The sequence below is a fragment of the Rutilus rutilus genome (assembly GCF_951802725.1).
Source record: "Rutilus rutilus genome assembly, chromosome: 16".
Lineage (NCBI taxonomy): Eukaryota > Metazoa > Chordata > Actinopteri > Cypriniformes > Leuciscidae > Rutilus > Rutilus rutilus.
The window spans coordinates 16070393-16093275 of NC_140224.1; positions in this window are offsets into that span (position 1 = coordinate 16070393).

The following is a 22883-nucleotide window of genomic DNA, read 5'->3' on the forward strand; positions in this document are numbered from 1 at the left end:
TAGCATGCCAAACTTGACCTGTCAAGTAGAAACTTCGCGACTGAGGCATCAGTGGGAAGCCCAACCTGTGTTTTGAGCGCACGCCATCATGTGAATCGTGTGCACGAGCACGTACGACGGCCTTACGTAAACATATCACCAGAATGATTGACACTTAGGAGGACCAATAGTCTTGATGATCCACCCGGAAAAAGAAAATCCTCCGCTATATCTTTAACCGTGTAATTATACTTTCCTCTCTACAACTCCTACACGCTGTCCTTCCTATATCCACTTCTGGTTGTATATTATATAAATGTCTCCCATTATCATGATCCACCCAATACTCCTGCCATGTTGATCTTGCATTATGCTTTAATGAAAATGTTAGCTTCAGATTTGCTATATGGAACTTGTAATATTCTATTGTGTTTCAGTGTTTGTTTTGCAAGTTTATCAACCTCCTCATTCCCTTTCAGTCCAACATGTGCAGGTACCCAAAGAAACCTGATTTTTAAATCCTTTGCATTTAACTTATACAAAACCATACAAATTTGATGAATTATATCATTTCTTATAGATTGCCCAGATTTCATGCTTTCTAAAGCTGAATAACTATCAGATATAACCACTGAGTTATTTAAATCATTTCCAAATCAACCAATGGCCCGGCGTCCATGAAAGTTTCCAAGCTTCTTTGGGATCACGTGACGCATGCGTGCACGCCCGATGTTTGTGAGGTCGTATGCAAATCAGGCAGGAAGAGGGCCGCTTTCAGCCATTTCATGGGTTTTGCCATAGGAATACATAATTTTGACACCTTTTTAACCGTTATAGCGCCACCAAGTGGCCATTTGCCGCATCCTTTTTCACGTGACCACAGAATGAGCTCTCACACAGGTGTGCTCCCCACTTGGAACGTTTTGGCGGCCCTTAGGGACCGTGAACCAAAATTTCCACTTTTTTTTTATAATTATTGACAATCAGACTTTTGAGAATCTTGCTGCACTAGTTCGCGAAAGTAGGTTTTTGGAAAAAACCCAAATACCCGAAAATGTTCCCAGGGTGACGAGCAAATCCGAGGCATGCATCTTGTCCGCCTCGAGCCAAGGATTCCAGCGATATAAGACACTTGAGCCTACGCCTCACGGTTGATGAGTTATGAGCCATTTCGTACTTTTGAGCACTGTAGCGCCCCCGTCAGGCCGATCGGGGCGGACCTTGGTGACACTGTAGGCGGTGTGAGTACTATCAGCCCCCAAAGTTTCAAGTCTCTACGACTTACGGTTTGGTCTGCCCGATCAGTTTTATGTCTGAATGTTGCATCATGGGAAAATTAACAATAACAATAGGGTTTCAGCACTTCGTGCTTGAACCCCTAATAAAAATCAGGACAATTACAATAGGGTTTCAGCACTTCGTGTTTGAACCCCTAATTAAAGCTGCAAGCAGCATTTATCGGGGTTCAAGCAATTAAGGCCTTTAAGGCCTTAAAGCACAAAAGCATCAAAAGCTATTAAGTTTTATTTAGCAAGCATGTAACCACTGACATAATAGATGGAAAAGACCATCTACAGCCAATACAGGCAATGTACCATAGGAAATACATGGTTTTAAAGCTGTTTAACAGTTATAGCGCCACCTATTGTACGATCTCCATAAAACTTTGCATGCTTGTTAATGATGTTATTTTACATATGCTTTTTAGTGTATTTTGCCATGCCCATTTTATAAATGACCCTATTACAGACATCCAAATGCAAAAGTTCAACTTTTTTTTGATAATTATTGATCTAGAGAGTCCAGAGAATTGTCCTAGACTGGTCTGGTTCCGATCGGGCAAAAAACCTAGGACTAGTTCACAAAAGTAGGTTTTTAACATATTCGCGAATATTTAATGAACGGTTTGATTGACAGCAGTGGTTCTTGAGGCAAAGTTGTTCAACATGAGGAGTTCTATCAAATGATATGCATTTTGTGATGAAATTTGTTACACCACGTGATTACAGAGCCTTAAACCTTGTTAGCGCCAACTAGTGGCCGATTTCTTTCAAAATTCTTACAGACCTCTAGGGACTTGAGCCGAACATGCCCACCGAGTTTCGTTCCAATCGGACTTCGTTAACCTTGTTTAATAGGTGCTCAAACCTCATTGGCCAATGGCGGCCATGTTTTTCGAGATACGCCAATATCCTTTTAGACATACATGGCCCCTTGGGCCAAGACACTGCATACCAAATTTCAAGTCATTCGGAAAAACGGTCAGGTGTCTATACGTTTTTTTTGTTTTATAGCGCCACCATGTGGCCAATCGATGCAATTTTTTTACTGTGACCTCAGATTGACCTCCTACACATGTGTCCAAAGCTTGGTGAAGTTTCCTGAATTACTTCTTGAGTTATAGCCATTTTAGTAAAATAGGCTCCTCCCACAACGTTCATTTTGCACCCCCTAGCGACCGTGAATCGAAATTTCAACTTTTTTTCGATAATTATTGATCGTCAGACTCCAGAGAACAATTCTGCACTGGTTTGGTTCCGATCGGACGAAAAACCAGGGACTAGTTCGCAAAAGTAGGTTTTCGAAAAAATTCAAAATGGAGGAAAATCTATCATGGCGGAAATAAAATCGGAGATATACATTTTGTTCAACAGGCGTCCAGCTTTCCACTGATATAAGACACTTGAGTCTATGACTTACGGTCTAGGAGTTATGAGCGATTTTGTACTTTTGGTTGCTGTAGCGCCACCTATGGGCCAATCGGGGTCATACTCTGATAGGTTGTCCCCAAATTGAGGCCTACCATCTGGCCAGGTTTCAAGTCTCTAGGCCTTTACGGTTTGGCCTGCACGATGCGTTTTACGAATCCTTACAATTACAATAGGGTTTCAGCACTTCGTGCTTCAACCCCTAATAAGAATGAAAGCTTTTTGCCAGTTATAGCGCCACCTATGGTCCGATCTGCATGAAACTCTGCATGCTTCTTCACCATGTTAGGACACATATGCTCATCAACTTTGGTGAAGTTCTGAGTTTTCCTGTAGGATTTATAGGCTTTTGAGTGTATTTTGTCACGCCCCTTTTCTAAATGACCCTGTTACAGCCACCCAAATGCAAAAGTTCAACTTTTTTTTGATAATTATTGATCTAGAGAGTCCAGAGAATTGTCCTAGACTGGTTTGGTTCCGATCAGACGAAAAACCAGGGACTAGTTCGCAAAAGTAGGTTTTGGACAAAATGCGACATAGCGGAACATTTTTCCTGACTAAATCGAAATTGGAGATAGCCATTTTGTCCGCCTTGAGCCAGGGATCACAGTGCTGTAGCGCCACCTATTGGCCAATCGGCGTCATACTTTGATAGGTTGTCCCCAAATTGAGGCCTACCATCTGGCCAGGTTTCACGTCTCTAGGCCTTACGGTTTGGCCTGCCCGATGCGTTTTACGAATCCTTACAATTACAATAGGGTTTCAGCATTTCATGCTTGAACCCCTAAAAATCTGTACAATTACAATAGGTGTTCAGCACTTCGTGCTTGAACCCCTAATCAGGACAATTACAATAGGGTTTCAGCACTTCGTGCTTGAACCCCTAATCAGGACGATTACAATAGGGTTTCAGCACTTCGTGCTTGAACCCCTAATAAAAATCAGTACAATTACAATAGGGTTTCAGCACTTCGTGCTTGAACCCCTAATTACAATAGGGTTTCAGCACTTTGTGCTTGAACCCCTAATTAAAGCTGCAAGCAGCATTTATCGGGGTTCAAGCAGTTAAGGCCTTTAAGCACAAAAGCATCAAAAGTGAGTAAGTTTCATTTAGCAAGCATGTAACCACTGACATCACAGATGGAAAAGACCATGTTCTAGCATGATTTACCATGATATACCACATTCTAGCATGATTTACCATAGTTTATCATGGTTTACCATGATTTACCCTGTTCTAGCATCGTTTACCATGATTTTATCTTAGTTTACCTTGATTTACCATGTTCTAGCATGATTTACCATGATATACCACATTCTAACCTGATTTACCATAGTTTAACATGATTTACCATGGTTCACCATGATTTACCCTGTTCTAGCATAGTTTACCATGAATTTATCTTAGTTTACCTTGATTTACCATGTTCTAGCATGATTTACCATGATATACCACATTCTAGCATGATTTACCATAGTTTATCATGATTTACCATGGTTTACCATGATTTACCCTGTTCTAGCATAGTTTACCATGATTTTATCTTAGTTTACCTTGATTTACCATGTTTTAGCATGATTTACCATGATATACCACATTCTAGCATGATTTACCATAGTTTATCATGATTTACCATAGTTTATCATGATTTACCATGGTTTACCATGATTTACCCTGTTCTAGCATAGTTTACCATGAATTTATCTTAGTTTACCTTGATTTACCATGTTCTAGCATGATTTACCATGATATACCACATGCTAGCATGATTTACCATAGTTTATGATTTATCATTGTTTACCATGATTTACCCTGTTCTAGCATAGTTTACCATGATTTACCATGTTCTTGCATTATTTACCATGATATACCATGTTGTAGAATGATTTACCAGGATTCTAGCATGATTTACCTTGATACACCACACCAGGGCCGGAGTGGGGCCACTTTTCAGCCCTGGAGTTCAGGCCCAAGACCGGCCCACTTTTTCCATGGTGGAATTCCAAATTAGCACTTTTTCCAATTTGGATAAATGAAGCAACAGTTCAGCTGTTACTATTGTGTAGTTTGTATTAATACCATAGTTCAACAAATAATGTAAAGGTTAAATAATAATTCACTTAGACTTTATAAGAAGCAATTGCGACTTTATATCACACAATTCTGACTATATCTCGCAATTCTGAATTTCTGACTTTAAAAGAAGCAATTGCAACTTTATTTCACGCAGTTCTGACTTTATATCTTGCAATTTCTGACTATAAGAAGCAATTGCGACTTTAATTCACACAATTCTGACTTTATAACACGAAATTGCGACTTTATATCTCACAATTTTGACCATCTCGCAATGCTGACTTTATAACACGCAATTGCAACTTTATTTCAGGCAATTCTGACTTTATATCTCGCAATTCTGACTTTATAACACACAATTGCGACTTAATATCACGCAATTCTGACCATCTCGCAATGCTGACTTTATAACACACAATTGCAACTTTATTTCAGGCAATTCTGACTTTATATCTCGCAATTCTGACTTTATAACACGCAATTGAGACTTTATTTCACGCAATTCTGATGTATTCCGAGATGTAAACTCGCAATTGTGAGATAAAAAGTCGCAATTATCTTTTAAAATGTTTTATTCTGTGGCGGAAACAAGCTTCCATACCTCCTGGCCTCTTCCTCCCATCCATCCTCCCATCCATCCTCCCTGACGCGTACCGTTACGGTAGGGCCGGCCCAGCTATCGGTAGGCGCCGGCGATGCCGCGGGCCCGCGGCCGCGGTAGCCTACCTAAAACGTTTTGGAAAAGACGGGCTATGGACCCAACCAACTCTATAGTAGGGGAGGGGAGAACTCCCTCACATGGTACAACCTATGCAGAGGCTGCGCGCTGCAGTGTCAGAAGGCGGAACGTGTAATGTTACTAACGTGACATTGAAATGTGAAACAAACAAAAAAAAAATCCTCGACCGGCCCAAAAGTGAAGCGGCCCACCGGGAATTCTCCCGATTCTCCCGATTACCCAATCCGGGCCTGCACCACACTCTAGTATTATTTACTATGATTTACCATGTTTCTAGCGTGATTTACCATGATTTACCACATTCTAGCATGATTTACCATAGTTTATCATGATTTACCATGGTGTACCATGATTTACCCTGTTCTAGCATAGTTTACCATGATTTTATCTTAGTTTACCTTGATTTACCATGTTTTAGCATGATATACCACATTCTAGCATGATTTACCATAGTTTATCATGATTACCATGGTTTACCATGATTTACCCTGTTCTAGCATAGTTTACCATGAATTTATCTTAGTTTACCTTGATTTACCATGTTCTAGCATGATTTACCATGATATACCACATGCTAGCATGCTTTACCATAGTTTATAATGATTTATCATTGTTTACCATGATTTACCCTGTTCTAGCATGATTTACCCTGTTCTAGCATAGTTTACCATGATTTACCATGTTCTAGCATGATTTACCATGATATACCATGTTGTAGAATGATTTACCAGGATTCTAGCATGATTTACCTTGATACACCACACTCTAGTATTATTTACTATGATTTACCATGTTTCTAGCGTGATTTACCATGATTTACCACATTCTAGCATGAATTACCATAGTTTATCATGATTTACCATGGTGTACCATGATTTACCCTGTTCTAGCATAGTTTACCATGAATTTATCTTAGTTTACCTTGATTTACCATGTTCTAGCATGATTTACCATAGTTTATCATGATTTATCATTGTTTACCATGATTTACCCTGTTCTAGCATAGTTTACCATGATTTACCATGTTCTAGCATGATTTACCATGATATACCATGTTGTAGAATGATTTATCAGGATTCTAGCATGATTTACCTTGATACACCACACTCTAGTATTATTTACTATGATTTACCATGTTTCTAGCGTGATTTACCATGATTTACCACATTACTAGCAAGTATGTGAAGTGTCAGTGTAATGAAGTGATAAACACTGACAAAATATAATTGTGCTACAATAGTAATTGTTATATAAGTGATTTTTTAGTGTCTTATTGTTATATAAGTGATTTTTAGTGTCTAATGAATGCAAAAACACATGTGAGAAGACTTTATTAATAAGTAGAATGGCCAGCAGAGGGCAGTAGAAGACCACTTATTGGCTCACTTTCACTTTAAACTTCATGATTTTCACCAGTTTTCTGCACTAAAGCAAACCAGTTTTTCCATGTTAACTCAATAATGCATGCTTACACACACACACACACACACAAATACAAATATGTTTTCAATGTTTTTGGGATATGTTATTGAGAAAATATATTTAATTGTCTATAGGCATTTCTTTGTAATCTAATAATATAAAACTTCATTATAATCATGATAAAAAAAAAAAATATATATATTTGTTTATATATATATATATATATATATATATATATATATATATATATATACACACAAATATCATAATAAAATAAAAAACATCATAATAAAAAAGATTGCTTTTTAAAGCATTTGTTTGTTTCCCAATACTGAAAGCTATTGAAAAGATCATGCGTAATCCTGCTGCTCCCTCTAGTGGACAGTTGTATTACAGCTTCCATCTTACAGTTGAAGTGTTTGAATGAATGAATGGGAATTTGGTTTTTCACTTATATCTCGGGAACCAGAAGCCGAAAAATTCTGAAACTCAGAGCATAGATAGTGCTTGAGGAGCCCTATTGAATGAGACCATCGCGGTGTTTTTGGGCGATTGGGAAATCGATTGAATCGATTGAATCGAAGCTAGCCAAGGACGGGCCCTTTCCAACGAGCTCTCACACAAGGTTCAGGGTGGTCTGGGTCGGGAGTTACGTCCGTTCAAAGTCAGGGGGCGCTCCCGAGGCCCGCGACGATACGTTTCGATCAAGAGCCCGGAGAGTTCCTTACCATCAAAATTTGAGCGTGCAACGACTTTCCGTTTTCGAGTTATGAGTGAATTTGTACTGGGGGGGCGTGGCCTAAATGGCGGCCACCGTTTTATTTTGTTTCTAGAATTCAAATTTCTCACTCCAATGTGACACAATTGTCAATAGTAATACTCCCAATAGATGCATTTTGACAAAATGTGATTGTAAATGTTAAAATAATGGTTTTATAAAGTCTAAATATGAATTATATCACAATATTAGGGAGTAGTATGATAAAATGACAGCAGGGGGCAGTAAAATACCACTTATTGGCTTAATATGCCATGTTATTCATTTTAAGGCTACATATTGAAGTGACCCTATTATAGCCATCCAAATGAAGAAGTTATACTTTTTCTGATAATTATTGATCTAGAGAGTCCAGAGAATTGCACTGCACTGGTTTTGAATATTATTATATGAACATTATATGATCATAGATGGAAAACACCATTTACAGCCAATACAGGCAATTTACCATAGAAAATATATGGTTTTAAAGCATTTTAACAGTTATAGCGCCACCTATGATCAGATCTCCATAAAAATTTATGTCACATATGCTCATCAATTTTTGTGAAGTTCTGAGTTTTCCTGTAGGATTTATAGGCTTTTGAGTGTATTTTGCCACGCCCATTTTCTTTATGACCCAATTATAGCCATACGAAAAATGCAAAAGTTCAACTTTTTTTTTGATAATTATTGATCTAGAGAGTCCAGAGAATTGTCCTAGACTGGTCTGGTTCCGATCGGGCGAAAAACCTAGGACTAGTTCGCAAAAGTAGGTTTTTAACATATTTGTGAATATTTAATGACCTGTTTGATTGACAGCATTGGTTCTTGAGGCAAAGTTGTTCAGTATGAGGAGATCTATCAAATGATATGCATATTGTGTGGATGTGTGCAACACCACGTGATTACAGAGCTGTAAAACTCGTTAGCGCCAACTGGTGGCCGATTTCTTTCAAAATTCTTACAGACCTCTAGGGCCATGAGTTGAACATGCCCATCGAGTTTCATTCCGATCGGCCTCCGTTAACATAGGTGCTCAACTTCATTGGCCGATGGCGGCCATGTTTTTTGAGATACACCAATGTCCTCATAGACATACATGGCACCAAGACACTGCATACCAATTTTCAAGTCAATTGGACTAACGGTCAGGTGGTTATAGCCTGATTCATGTTTTTTTCATGTTATAGCGCCACCATGTTGCCAATCGCCGTGTTTTTTTCACTGTGACCTCAGATTGACCACATACACATGTGTACTGAGCATATATTTAAACATTATTATTATGTATTATTATTATGAGAAATTGACTCCGCCTAGAACTTTAATGCTTCACCAAACTCAGTTCAGACCTTCAGACTGGTCTGACTCGCTTATATCTTTTCTAACTAGTGTTACGGCCAGCTCGTTTCGGCCGAACATAAACGAAACAAGTACAAATGAATCGACTTGCAAGATTTTTATTATTACAAAAACTTAACAGAACAAAGTCTAGGGTTCAACAAAAAGGGGAAAATCATAATCCAAATGGGGAATAGGAAAAGGTGGATATGGGTTGTGAATAAACAAAGGCAGTAAAACAAAATGACTCCTTCAGAGGCGGTCAGTCCCCTGGATGAAGAAGCCAGGTGGAGAGGGAAAAGCCAAGGTTTTATCCCCTCCATCATTAAGAGGCAACCAGGTAGCAGGGGTGTGTAATCTCCCACGCCCTTCCTGAAAGACATTGCCCCCAGCAGGCGAACAAATGAAGTGCGGGGTCGTAACACCTCCCTCCTCAAAAAAGATTTGGCACAAATCTAAAAAGAAGGAAAAACAGTTACACACTGCCCAACAACAGATGCAAAGAATATTTTAGATTTTCTAGAAGAAACGTCTTCTGCCCCTCTTCATTCTTCATCACCTCTGGGCCCTAGAGGCGGATAAGAAAAAGAAAGCGAGAACAGGCAACGCAGAAACGATGTTATATTCTAGAAAGGGCATCAGCTATAACATTATCTTTTCCTCTGATGTGCTTAATTTCGAGGTGGAAAGGTAACAGTCCGACTTTGTCACAGAATTAAGTTTTCGATAATCTGTGCAGAATCGATATGAGCCGTCAGGTTTATTTACTAAGACGCAAGGAGAACTCCATGAACTGAAACTAGATTCAGCCAGATTGTAAGTAAGCAAATAGTTCACCTCTTGTCTTAGCAAATCTCTTTTGAAAGGATTGACTCGATAGGCGTTCTGTTTAACTGGACATGAAGTTCCTACGTCAATGTCATGTTCTATGACAGAAGTACGACCAGGAACATCAAGAAAAAGAGAGGGAAATGACATCACCAACTCAGTGACATCACTCCTCTCTTTCTCTGTCAGATAGGAAAGATGAGAGGACAGCTTAAGAAGAATCTCAGAATTTTTAAGTCGCCCGTTGACTTTCTCTTGAGAAAGAAAACTTCCATCCTCATCAGCATTCTCTAAAGAATCCTCACCCGTGTTGTAAAAGAGGGGAGACGATTCTGAAAAAGAGTCACGAGAGTTAACCACATTCACAGTAACAGAACAAACAGGAGCTATATACAATTTCAATAAGTTGCTGTGACAAACTTGTACTTTTTTTCTCCGGTCGGGAGTGTTCAACAGATAATTATTATCTGAAAGACGTTGAGCTACACTGTAGGGTCCTGTGAACTTAGCCTGAAATGGGTTGGCAGGTAGAGGCAACAAAGCCAGTACTTTATCACCGACCTGAAACTCTCTCAGCTTAGCTTTCCTGTCGAAATATTGTTGCATTTTTGTTTGAGACTTACGCAACTTCTTTTTAGCGAGAGCTCGGGCTTCATACAACCTACGCCGGAATCCACTCACATAATCTGAAATGTTTTCAGAAGGTTTAGACATTCGCCACTCATCAGCTAACACAGCCGTAGGTCCTCGCACTACATGTCCGAACACTAATTCATTTGGGCTAAACCCAAGACTTTCTTGGATTACCTCACGTATCGCTAATAACATCCATGGCAGACCTTCTTCCCAATCCGCATCGAGTTCCACACAATATGACCTCAAAAGGGACTTCAGGGTTTGATGAAACCTCTCAAGAACTCCTTGACTCTGCGGATGATAGGCACTAGAAATATTGTGGTTTACTCGAAGCTGACGCAGGGCTTTTGAGAACTGTTTTGACATGAAGTTTGAACCCTGATCGGATTGAATAACTTTGGGAATTCCGAAGGTCGACATAAAATTAGTGAGGGCCTTCAAGACAGATTTGGTAGTGATGGACCTTAACGGATAAGCAGAAGGATAACGAGTAGTCTGGCACATAACAGTTAAAAGATATTGGTGACCAGTCTTAGACCGGGGCAAAGGACCAACACAGTCAACTATCAAATGCTCGAAAGGAGTGGAGACGACAGAAATAGGCTGCAACGGAGCAACAGGCACTTTTTGATTTGGCTTACCGGTGATCTGGCATGTATGACAAGATCGAACATGTTTTGCCACATCTCGTTTTACCTTAGGCCAATAGAACTGTCGCAAGACACGATCGTACGTTTTACGAACTCCAGTATGACCAGCAAGTCCTTGATGAGCCAAATGCAACACAGAGTCTCTCACTGTGAAAGGAAGCACAATCTGAGTTTTAGGTTCCAGAGAAACATCTTTATGCAGGACCACTGTCCGACAAAGCAGACCATCTTCAAGAAAGTACGAAGAGGACAGAGGATCAGAACACTTCTTAGACTCTACTGCAGAAAATAAAGGTTTAAGAGTGTCATCGCTCTGTTGAGCTCTAATTAAATCCTCCCGAGAAATCTGTAACAAAGAAGTTAGAGAACAGTCATCAACATCAGAGAGATCAACATTGGTTTTCTCAGGAGTGGACAGAACCTCAGACGTATCAGCAGATTCACTTTGTAGTACTGTTGAATCTTTCTGATCAGAAGACAACGAAGGACAGGACTTCAGGTCTCTTTGCTCAAGACATTTAGACACATCAGATTCTGGCTTACCTGTATTAACAGTGTAAAAGAAAGTGTCATGCAGTGGAACTTCAACTTGGTTTTCAGACAGGGGTTTAGCCATTGATCGAGTAACTGCACAAGCTGGAAACAAATCAGGAAATTCTCTACAATTATCAACATCAGATTTCCTAGGTGTAGATGCTATTATGGGCGGAGCTGCCACATCACTCCGTCCCCAAACATTCCCACCAGCTAAATCATTTCCCAGAATAAATGTAATCCCAGGGACTGGAAGTGCAGAACGAACACCAACTACTACATCCCCAGATACAATGGCAGAGGAAAGATGGATTTGATGCAAAGGCACTTCAACAAACCCCATCTCAAAACCTCGCACCAATACATGAGTTCCAGTAGCGGTTTCAGAAGTCAAAGGCAAAATTCCTTCTAAAAGAAACGACTGCGCGGCTCCCGTATCTCGAAGAAGACGCACTGGCACCGTTTCGTTTGAACCAGGCATTGACACATTTCCCTCAGTGATAAAAGGTGTATAATCAACGGAGGAAGTCATACACTGATCAACAAGTTTATCACTAACACCAGATAAATAACGATCTTTCTCATCACGAGTATCAACAGTGAAAGGTGAAGTAGAAACTAAAGCAACAGGTTTCGACAATCTCTCTTTCTTCTTGAGAATTAGACAGTCAGATATTTTATGACCAGGCTTTTTACAATAAAAGCAAACCATGTCTCGTGAGAGTGCAGGTTTACTAACATGTTCAGCAACTGTCGCCTTAATATTCCTACTCATCACAGGAGACTTTGTCTTCGGTTGAAAGAAAAACTTAGATTTACTCATGTCGCTGGTTTTAAGACTGACTGAACTGAATGACCCACGATGGGTTAACACACTCATCAGCCATAATAGCAGCTTCCGAAAGTGTATCAACCTTGTGTTCAGTGAGATACGTAGCTACAGCATGAGGAACACAATGTTTAAACTCCTCTAAGAGCACTAATTCTCTTAACTGCTCTTTAGTTGTAACTTTCATTGAAGTGCACCAACGATCAAATAAATTCTCTTTTTCTCTTGCGAATTCTACATGAGTACATTCGTCAGTTTTACTCAAACTCCTAAATTTTTGACGATATGCCTCAGGCACAAGTTCATATGCATGTAACACAGCAGATTTCACCGTATCATACTCACCACTCTGTTCCAGTGAGAGTGCAGAATAAACTTCCTGTGCTTTACCTGTGAACACACACTGTAACAATAAAGTCCAAAAGCCTTTCGGCCATTTCATGGATAAAGCAACACGTTCAAAGTGATAGAAATATTTGTCCACTTCTTTTTCAGAAAATGGCGGCACTAATCTCATATTCCTGTGAACATCAAACACAGGTTCACCTGCATTCGCATGCTGTTGTAGAACAGGAGGCACATTCGCTTGTGAAACTTCAGCTGTCTTTGCTGCTAATTCTAACTCCAACTTTTTTATCTGAAACGCTCTCTCTTCTCGTTCCTTCTCTATCTGAAACGCTCTCTCTTCTCGTTCCCTCTCTATCTCAAGCTCCATTCTTCGCATAGCTAACTGATGATCTAATTTTCTCCCTTCAAATTCTCTTTCTACCGCTCGCTCTTTCATAGCGCGATCGTCACGTTCAGCACGAACTTTCGTGGCCTCTAAACACAATTGCTTCTCTTGAAAAGACAATTCTGGAAATTTTGTCTCACTTTCACTATAAACATCAGCAGGAGTAGACACAAACGATTCACTCTGAGTGATTAACTCAGTGCTTACCTCTATAACTCCTCTATCAACAAGTGATCGCTTCAAAGTAGTCACGATAGTTTCCTTCAGCCTCTTTTCTTGAGAAGTAAGATCGACACTGAAGCGTTCGGCAATTTGCACTAACTGCTCCTTTGTACAACTCTCAAGCAAAGCTTCTGACGGACACGCAAAGAAATCTTCGACCACCGAAGACATTTTGTTCGTATAAGTATACGCAAAATAACAAACGAAACTACTACACGTGAGACGCTGTTTACCTGAAATACAACTCCCATAAGCCACTACTTCAAAAAGGAACCACGTCACCATACCACGCAACCGATGCTCATTCACAAAAATTCCGAAGACTTCCCACAAGTCAAAACACAGTAAGCGCGAGAATAAACCGCACTATACACACGAACACAATGACTTACCTTTACTTATTTTTATTGAATGGATTTACCGTTTACAATATGAGAAAACTCCAGCTCCTAACTCAAAAAAAACACTAACTAAATCCTACCTGGTCTTCAGAGATGTACCGGGCTCGGGGCGGCATTAAACGCTGAGCTCCGCGACAATCAGTCAGACTGAAAGTCCGGAAGCGTACCCCCAACAGAGAGTGAATCTCCACCCAGGATAACCTCCAAAAACAAGAAAGGCAAAATAACAAAACAAAACAACAAATAGTGCTCCGTTGGAAGGAATGTTTTCACAATCCAGCTGGAAACACACTAACTAACCAGAGTTCTCATTTATAAAAGGTAATCATTCACAAAAACATACACACATACAACCCATACTTACCCACGTTTCCTACCCCAATAGGATCGCGGACGAGACTCCCAATTTATGTTACGGCCAGCTCGTTTCGGCCGAACATAAACGAAACAAGTACAAATGAATCGACTTGCAAGATTTTTATTATTACAAAAACTTAACAGAACAAAGTCTAGGGTTCAACAAAAAGGGGAAAATCATAATCCAAATGGGGAATAGGAAAAGGTGGATATGGGTTGTGAATAAACAAAGGCAGTAAAACAAAATGACTCCTTCAGAGGCGGTCAGTCCCCTGGATGAAGAAGCCAGGTGGAGAGGGAAAAGCCAAGGTTTTATCCCCTCCATCATTAAGAGGCAACCAGGTAGCAGGGGTGTGTAATCTCCCACGCCCTTCCTGAAAGACATTGCCCCCAGCAGGCGAACAAATGAAGTGCGGGGTCGTAACACTAGTAACTGGTCAGACTGACTTTTCCAAAAAATCCATTGACTTGCATTATCTGAGCAATGAAGGCCGTAATACTTAATGCTGTCCACTAGAGGGGGCGACAGGATAATAAGTCTTTTCTACTCTCTTTACCTGTTTGCATCAGTTTAAATGACAAATAAATGCATGAATTTCATTCATAAATAATCCATATCTGTGTATGAGAACAAGATTTACACTTCAAGCTTTACAATTAATTAAAACTTTAACCCTACTTCAAAGTTTGCCACTCTGTCGTTTCTTTTAAGATATTGTTATTCCACTGGTTTTTGCATTTAAATTTGTCCATCTGGAACTTTTATTTGTCATGAGCTCTATATTTAAGATGTACTGGAAAAAAATATGATTCAACAACACAAACTCTGTTTTTACTCGGCAAATTTGTTTTCCTTTCAAGTAGGCTATGGCCTGCAAGTTATCCTGCTTTTTGCAATGGCTTGCCATACTCCCCAGAATAAACAATATTTTCTCCACACAAGATGTTTAAAAACCCTGCATGTAGTTTTTGTGAAGACGAGCACATGTCTTACAAAGGTTCCAGTTCTGATTGGGCTTTTTAAACTGTTATTTAAAAAAGGTGGTCTGCTATACTTCACAAAGGAAGCCCATTTGTGCGGTCATTGGCATTATATGAGAATGACATTCTGAAAATGAGCCTACTGTAAAATTAGCTGGCATAAAAATGCGGATTGATCATTGCAGAGTTATTTCTTATTGCAATGCAATACAAGAAGTGCATAGCCTACATGTTATTCTTCAATGCACAACGTTAGATCGTTTGTGCAATGCAGTGCAACAACACATATGTTATCTCTTTAATGAACATGGGAAGGAGTTAGTTCTGGTGTGCAATGCAATACAAGAAGTGCATAGCCTATATGTTATTCTTCAATGCACAACGTTAGATCGTTTGTGCAATGCAGTGCAACAACACATATGTTATCTCTTTAATGAACATGGGAAGAAGTTCTGGTGTGCAATGCAATGCAATGCAAGAAGTGCATAGCCTATATGTTTTTCTTCAATGATGATCTACAACTTTAGATCGTTTGTGCAATGCAATGCAACAACACATATCTCTTTAATGAACATGGGATTGAGTTAGTTCTGGTGTGCAATTCAAGAAGTGCATAGCCTATGTTATTCTTCAATGCACAACGTTAGATCGTTTGTGCAATGCAATGCAACAACACATATCTCTTTAATGAACATGGGATTGAGTTAGTTCTGATGTGCAATGCAAGAAGTGCATAGCCTATATGTTATTCTTCAATGCACAACGTTAGATCGTTTGAGCAATGCAATGCAACAACACACGTCACCTCTTTAATGAACATGGGAATGAGTTAGTTCTGGTGTGCAATGAAATGCAATGCAATGCGAAATGTGCATAACCTATATTATGTTATTCTTCACTGCACAACGTTAGATTGTTTGTGCAATGCAATGCAGCAACACATATGTTATTTCTTTAATGAACATGGGATTGAGTTAGCTTTGGTGTGCAATGCAATGCAATGCAAGAAGTGCATAGCCTATATGTTTTTCTTCAATGATACAACGTTAAATCGTTTGTGCAATGCAATGCAACAACACATATGTTATCTCTTTAATGAACATGTGAATGAGTTAGTTTGGGTGTGCAATGCAATGCAAGAAGTGCATAACCTATATGCTTTTCCTCAGTGCACAACGTTAGATCTTTTGTGCAATGAAATGCAACAACACATCTCTTTAATGAACATGGGAATGAGTTAGTTCTGGTGTGCAAATGCAATGCAAGAAGTGCATAGCCTACATGTTATTCTTCAATGCACAACGTTAGATCGTTTGTGCAATGCCACAACACACATCATATCTATAATGAACATGGGAATGAGTTAGTTTGGGTGTGCAAGCAATGCAATGCAAGAAGTGCATAACCTATTGCACCGTTTGTGCAATGCAATGCAACAACACATCTCTTTAATGAACATGGGAATTAATTAGTTCTGGTGTGCAATGCAATGCAAGAAGTACATAGCATATGGTATTCTTCAATGCACAACATTAGATCGTTTGTGCAATGCAATGTAACAACATATATGTTATCTCTTTAATGAACATGGGATTGAGTTAGTTCTGGTGTGCAATGCAATGCAATGCAAGAAAGAAGTACATAGCACATGGCATTCTTCAATGCACAGCGTTAGATCGTTTTTGCAATGCAGTGCAACAACACATATGTTATCTCTTTAAAGAACATGGGAATTAATTAGTTCTGGTGTGCAATGCAATGCAAGAAGTGCATAGCCTATGTTATTTTTCAATGCACAACGTTAGATCGTTTGTGCAATGCAATGCAACAACACATATCTCTTTAATGAACATGAGATTGAGTTAGTTCTGGTGTGCAATGCAATGCAATGCAAAAAGTGCAGAGCCTATGTTATTCTTCAATGCACAACGTTAGATCGTTTGTGCAATGCAATGAAACAACACATATGTTATCTCTTTAATGAACATTGGAATGACTTAGTTGTGGTGTGCAATGCAATGCATTGCAAAAAGTGCATAACCTATATGTTATTCTTCAATGCACAACGTTAGATCGTTTGTGCAATGCAATGCAACAACACATATGTTATCTCTTTAATGAACATTGGAATGAGTTAGTTGTGGTGTGCAATGCATTGCAAAAAGTGCATGACCTATATATTATTCTTCAATGCACAACGTTAGAACGTTTGGGCAATGCAATGCAATAACATTCGTTATCTCTTTAATGAACATGGGAAGGAGTTAGTTGTGGTGTGCAATGCAATGCATTGCTAAAAGTGCATAACCTTTATGTTATTCTTCAATGCACAACATTAGATCGTTTGAGCAATGCAATGCAACAACACATACGTTATATTTTTTATGAACATTGGAATGACTTAGTTGTGGTGTGCAATGCAATGCATTGCAAAAAGTGCATAACCTATATGTTATTCTTCAATGCACAACGTTAGATCGTTTTTGCAATGCAATGCAACAACACATATGTTATCTCTTTAATGAACATTGGAATGAGTTAGTTGTGGTGTGCAATGCATTGCAAAAAGTGCATGACCTATATATTATTCTTCAATGCACAACGTTAGAACGTTTGGGCAATGCAATGCAATAACATTCGTTATCTCTTTAATGAACATGGGAAGGAGTTAGTTGTGGTGTGCAATGCAATGCATTGCTAAAAGTGCATAACCTATATGTTATTCTTCAATGCACAACATTAGATCGTTTGAGCAATGCAATGCAACAACACATACGTTATATTTTTTATGAACATGGGAATGAGTTAGTTCTGGTGTGCAAAGTAATTCAATGCAAGAAGTGAATCGCCTATGTTATTCTTCAATGCACAACGTTAGATCGTTTGTGCAATGCAATGCAACAGCACATATGTTATCTCTTTAATGAACATTGCAATGAGTTAGTTGTAGTGTGCAATGCGAAAAGTGCACAACATATATATATTATTCTTCAATGCACAACGTTAGATCATTTGTGCAATGCAACAACACATTTTATCTCTTTTAATGAACATGGGATTGAGTTAGTTCTGGTGTGCAATGCAATGCAATGCAAGAAGTGCATAGCCTATATGCTATTCTTCAATGCACAACGTTAGATCGTTTATGCAATGCAATGCAACAACACATATGTTATCTCTTTAATGAACATTGGATTGAGTTAGTTCTGGTGTGCAATGCAATGCAATGCAAGAAGTGCATAACCTATATGTTATTCTTCAGTGCACAACGTTAGATCGTTTGTGTAATGCAACAACACATCTGTTATCTCTTTAATGAACATGGGATTGAGTTAGTTCTGGTGTGCAATGCAATGCAAAGCGAGAAGTGCATAACCTTTTTGTTTTTCTTTAATGATGCACAACGTTAGATCTTTTGTGCAATGCCACAACACATATGTTTTCTCTTTAATGAACATGGGATTGAGTTAGTTCTGGTGTGCAATGCAATGCAATGCAAGAAGTGCATATAGCCTATGTTATTCTTCAATGCACAACGTTAGATCGTTTGTGCAATGCAATGCAAGAAGTGCATAGCCTAAATGTTATTCTTTAATGATGCACAACGTTAGATCGTTTGTGCAATGCAATGCAACAACACATGTTATCTCTTTAATGCACATGGGAATGAGTTATTTATTGTATGCATTGCAATGCAACAAGCGCATAGCTTATATGATATCCTTCAATGCACATCGTTGTCTGTGCAATGCAGTGCAACAGCACTCATGTTATCTCGTCGCTGCACAATGGAAAAAAGTCAGTTCTGGGATGCATTGAAATGCAACAGTCGCTTAGCTTGTATGTTATTGTTCTATTAACATCGTTAGATCCTGTGTGCAATTAATTACACCAGCACTCATGTTATTTCCTTAACGCACAAAGGAATGAGTTATTTCTGGCATGCATTGAAATGCAACGTGCATAGCTTAAATGTTTTTCTTAAGTGCTGAATCTTAAATCGAGTGTGCAATGCAATACAACACATGTTTATCTCTTCTTTGCACACGAGGTTATTCTATGCATTGTAATGCAATAGCTAATGCAATAATTTCCCTTCAATGCACAAATGAATAAGTTTGTTGTAGTATGCAGTGCAGTGCGAAAGCACATATGTTGTATGTTTCATTGCATAGAGTTATATATTTTGTGTATTCGAATGCATCCGCAAAATATCTCTTCAATGCACATTGGAGTGAGTTAGTTCTTCTATGGACTGCATATAACAAGCTTATATGTTATTCTTCAAAACACAACGTAAGATTGTCCCAATGATATGCAACAGCACAATGTTATCTCTTTGTTGCACAAAGTTATTGTTGTGTGCATTGTAAAGGAATAGCTATTGCAATAATTTCCCTTCAATACACAAATTAATAGTTTAGATGTACTTATGCAATGAAATGCGAAGGCAATCTTTTTTTGCAATGCAAAGGTAAAAATGCTATCTCTTCAATGCACATCGGAATGAGGTAAAGTACAAATGTGTGTATTTAAAGCAATCATAGCATGCATTGCCATGCAACAAGCGTATTGCTTATATGGTATTGCTAATGTACATCGTTAGATCCTGTGTGCAATGCAGTGCAACAGCACTTATATTATCTCTGTGTTTTACAACGGAATGAGTCGGTCCTGGTATGCATTGAAATGCAACAAGCGCTTAGCTGCTTAGATTGTATGTTTGTTTGTTTTTTACCTAACATCGTTAGACCGTGTGAATGCAAAATAAACCAGCACTCATCTTATGCATAAAGGAATGAGTTAGATCTGGACTAACAAATATGTTATGTTTTGATTTTATTCTGGATACAACTGCAAAAATATTATTTCTTCAATGCACATCGGAATGAATAAGGTCTTATAGGGAGTGCACTGAAACAGTTAGTTTTATGTGTATGTTTAGCTTATATGTTATTCTTCAATGCAAAATGTTTGATCTTGTGTGCAATGCAATGTAACAGCAAATATGTTATCTCTTCGTTGCACAACGGAATGAGTTACTTAATTGTGTCCATTGTAAAGCAACAGATTGTGCAATGATTTTCCTTCAATGCACATTAACTTGCACATTCAGTCAACTGACGTTAAAGGGATACTCCACTTTTTTTGGAAATAGGCTCATTTTACAACTCCACCAGAGTTAAACAGTTGAGTTTTACCGTTTTCGAATCCATTCAGCCGATCTCCGGGTCTGGCGGTACCACTTTTAGCATAGCTTAGCATAGATCATTGAATCGGACAAGACCATTAGCATCTCTCTCAAAAAAATGATCGAAGAGTTTCGATATTTTTCCTATTTAAAACTTGACTGTTCTGTAGTTACATCGTGTATTAAGACCGACGGAAAATGTAAAGTTGCGATTTTCTAGGCTGATATGGCTAGGAACTATACTCTCATCCCTGCGTAATAATCAAGAAACTTTGCTGCCGTACCATGAGTGCAGCAGGCGTAATGATATGACGCAGCGCCTGAAAATAGGTTTAATAGGTTAGACAAACTTAGTCCCGGTCACGTTGGAAGTTACAGAGCTGGGGACTATTTTCAGGCGCTGCGTCACGGTCATTACGCCTGCTGCACTGCACTCATGGTACGGCAGCAAAGTTTCTTGATTATTACCATAGACTGTAGATTATTACGCCGGAATGTGTAGTTCCTAGCCATATCAGCCTAGAAAATCGCAACTTTACATTTTCCGTCGGTCTTAATACACGATGTAACTACAGAAGAGTCAAGTTTTAAATAGGAAAAATATCGAAACTCTTTGGTCATTTTTTTGAGAGAGATGCTAATGGTCTTGTCCGATTCAATGATCTATGCTAAGCTATGCTAAAAGTGGTACCGCCAGACCCGGAGATCGGCTGAATGGATTCGAAAACGGTAAAACTCAACTGTTTAACTCTGGGGGAGTTGTAAAATGAGCCTATTTCCTAAAAAAGTGGAATATCCCTTTAACTTTCTATACATACTCGTCGACTCCTGATGTTACGTCAGCCATACAGAAGTCCATATTTGACCCAAGGAACATCTCACATTTCATAATTTGTATGCATTGTATGCTTTGCAAAATATACATACATAATTTGAATGCTTTGCAAAATATGGTCCAAATGATCCATAGTCCAAATATGACCTTTTGAACTTATTTCTGGTCAAAGGGTCCTCAAAAGGTTTTAAACTATATAAAGTTATAGACTCTTTCTGATGATAAATCAGCTATTCAGAGGTCCCCTTTTGACCTACTGAACATATTTCTGGCCAAAGAGTCCTAAAAGATTAACACTATACATTCAGATTGATATCTTCCGATGTTATATCATCCTGACAAAAGTCCATATTTGACATACTGAATTTTTTTCTGGCCAAGGAGTAATTGAAACTTGACCTTTCCATATATACTCGTTGACTCTTTCTGATGTTAAATCAGCCATACAGAAGTCCATATATGACCCAAGGAACATATTTCTGGCCAAAGAGGCCTCGATCTTGGGCTTTCTATACTCATAGACTTCTTCTGATGCTTCATAAGCCATATATAGATGTCCATATCTGACCTTTTGAACTAATATCTGGTCAAAGTGTCCTCAAAGTTTTTCAAACTATATAAAGTTATAGACTTCTTCTGATGATAAATCAGCTATACAGAGGTCCCCTTTTGACCTAATGAACATATTTCTGGCCAAAGAGTTCTTGAACATTATCTTGCTGTACTACAGATTGACTTCTTGTAATGTTATATTATCAGCCAGTTGTCAATTTTTCACCCATTGAACATATTTCTGTCCAGAGTCCATGAACATTAACTCACTATACATATAGACTGACTTCTCGTAATGCTAAATCAGGCAGACAGTAGTCCATATTTGACCGATTGAAAAAAAATTGACCAAAGAGTTCTCTAAAAGATTTTGTCTATCATAAACTTATATACTCCTTCTGATGTTAAATCAGCCATACAGAAGTCCATATTTGACTTTCTGAACATATTTCAGGCCAGAGACCTTGAACTTTAACCATACTATACAAATTTCTCATACTATACAGACTTCTCGTGATGTTATATCAGCCAGACTGTAGTAAATATTTGACCAATTGAACATATTTTAGGTCAAAGAATCCTCAAAATGTTTTTTACTATTATAAAGTTATCGACTCCTTCTGATGTCAAATCAGCCTTACAGAAGTCCATATTTGACCCAAGGAATATATTTATGGCCAAAGAGTTCCTGATCTTGGACTTTCTGTACATACTCATAGACTCCTTCTAATGCTACATAAGCTTTTTAGATATACATATTTGACCTTTTGAACTTATTTCTGGTCAAAGGGTCCTCAAAAGTTTTTAAACTATATAAAGTTATAGACTCTGTCTGATGATAAATCAGCAATTCAGAGGTCCCCTTTTGACCTACTGAACATATTTCTGGCCAAAGAGTCCTAAAACATTAACACTATACATTCAGATTGATATCTTCGGATATTATATCATCCTGACAAAAGTCCATATTTGACATACTGAATTTTTTTCTGGCCAAGGAGTACTCGAAACTTGACCTTTCCATATATACTCGTTGACTCTTTCTGATGTTTCGTCAGCAATACAGAAGTCCATATATGACCCATGGAACATATTTCTGGCCAAAGAG